A 2,730-nucleotide genomic window follows, 5' to 3' on the forward strand; every position below is an offset into this window, starting at 1 on the left:
GTGCGTGCGTGTGTGTGTGTGTGTGTGAAAAAGAGAGAGAGAGAGAGAGAGAATGTAAACGCATGTTTATGCGCGCGTGTAATCAGCTGATCGTCGCGACGGTCCCGCGTACCGCCTGCCGGCGGACAGTAAGTTGCGCCGCCCCTGTCTACCATCCGTACGCGGCCCGTAATTTGCTAACTATTTCTCGTTATAATTTGAAAACTAAGCTTCGGACAAAATTTTTGTAAAGGAAAAATCGTCTTAGAATTGAGTCAAGAATACGTCTTTTCAAGGACAAGGGGTTGTTCTGAATCATCCTGTATATAAAATTCATTCATTGCGATAAACTCGAAAATAGCGATGACATGTAATGATAATAATTATAATAAATTTTTATCAACAGCAACAACACAATATGTCTTTCTCTCATGTATTTCAATTATAATTGCCTTATGCGATTACAAAATACTGCAATATTATTGTAAAAGAAACATTATTTTCATGCTTGCAACCGCCATTACGCATCCGCCATTTTGAATTTTAAAAAAATAATATCAAATTTGTTTTAATTATAATTGCCTTATGCGATTACGACAAAATACTGCAATATTATTGTCAAAAAAACATTATTTTCATGCTTGCAACCGCCATTACGCATCCGTCATTTTGAATTTTGAAAAAATAATATCAAATTCGTTTTCAGCGACCCCAAAAACACAAGGATACATATTTTCAATGACAAATTTGATTAACTTCTCGAGATATTGAATTATTTACGAAAAAATTCACTTTTTTTTTAATTTTTTAACAATTTTCAAAAAGCGCACATTTTTAGGAGGTAAACTTCTTTTCTAATACCAATTAGAAGATAATCCAAAAGGTTTCATTGAAATTCATGCTGCGTGGAATTATTCCCTAATAATAGCCGTTTTTTGTCTAATTGCACTCCACTAACAATTATTATACCTTTTATATTTTTATTTTCCGTGAGAAACCCAAGAAAAAATATAATCTTTTGTGATACATAGATGTGTTTGTATATATTTAATATATGATAACTGATATGTTTTTGTCCACAAAAATAGTAGGAATAAGTACCAAAAGATTTTTCTGCAGTACTATAATAAAATATAAAATACAAATAAGAATTTCAAATAATAACTTATTTTTACAAGCTGAAAATTAAATTTTACGGAAAGTATAAATATTAATATAAATTTTTGAAATATTTAAAAAATATACTTACAAAATTGACTGTAGTGATTGATACAGTGGTACTGATGTTATTAGTACACGATGTTATTGATACACGATATCACGGTGCACTGATTCTAAAATTCACATAGCGACAGCATTTTATATTGCTGTGATTATACGTACAGATTGTGTTTCCGCAATAAATTGTTTATACCGATTCAACTTGACACTTGTTAATATGACATTCAAATGCTTCGTAAGCATTGTTCAGCCGTGCACGATAAAAACGATTCATAGTTATATATCCGCAGAATATTGCGGAAATAGATTTGCTTTCATTTGTTATCCCCTGTTAAATACAAAAATGCGAGCAGAACGTGTTGCGTGAAGAATTGCTGCGTGCGCGCAGCGTAAACGAGCACGGATGGTGTGCGTATAGTGGCGTTTATAATTATTTCTCGAAAATGATATTTCAGAAAATAACTTTATCATACATGGTTGAATTCGTCTTAAAATAATCTTTAATTTAGTTTAAAAAAATTCGAAAAATTAAAAAAAAATTAGTGGGCAACAAAAAATTAAGCAATAAAAAAATTATTTTTTTATAAAATATTTTTAATTGTAATTATAAAGTACTCTTAAAGCCATTCAACTTTTATTCAGACCATTTTTTCTATCTTTCCTAATTTCGACGATATTCGCATTAAAATAAAAAAACCGATTTTTTTCTAAAGAGTGTTTCACTCCTTAAAAGCGCAAACTGGTACAAATATGAGGTAGCTTAATTCTTGGTTTTGTCTGGAGAATAACATATCAAAAACTTATCGAAATCGGTGAGGGACACTTGGATCTCTTTCCTTGTTAGATCTCTGTCCTTTCAATAATCGAGTCCTCATAATAATCGAAACAGAAATATATATCCGTTCCCTCTGATCGAGAATTGCATGACCCGTTTGAGAAATAAATTTTTTCACTCCTCGATTTCAGGGAGGAATTCCATCAAATTAAAGTACATGAAAAACATACGAAGTATTTCTCGTTCACTTACACTGAACGGACAATTTGAATATACCCGTCTTCCGTTTGACTTTGTGAGGCTCTGATTGAATTCCAGAAGCGAAAATATGGTAAATATACTTCAATCACTTATTCGAACAGACATTATTATTGTTTATGTTGATAATATTAGGATTGTGACCGAATCAATCGAATCAAACTTGGAAATACTTTGTGATGTTTTGATGACATTCAAGCAGTATGGGTTCGAGTTGAATCTTTTGATTGTAAATTCGTTAGACGAAAAATAGAATATTTAGAATACGTGCTTTCGCACAATGCAATTACGATCATTTTACGTTATACCGTCGCGATTAATAAGTTTCTGCGAAATGTAACTGATGTCCAGCGATTCTTGAACTTGGCAAATTATTTCCGTAAATTCATTCAAGGATTAAAAATATATTAACTAGGTCGTGTTTGAAAAACAAATAAGAAATTTTAATTTGACCAAGGAGCAAGCAAAGTATAAAACTATGTCACCTAATACTTCCG

This window comes from Wasmannia auropunctata, unplaced genomic scaffold, assembly GCF_000956235.1.
Source record: "Wasmannia auropunctata unplaced genomic scaffold, wasmannia.A_1.0 LD336078.1, whole genome shotgun sequence".
Classification (NCBI taxonomy): domain Eukaryota; kingdom Metazoa; phylum Arthropoda; class Insecta; order Hymenoptera; family Formicidae; genus Wasmannia; species Wasmannia auropunctata.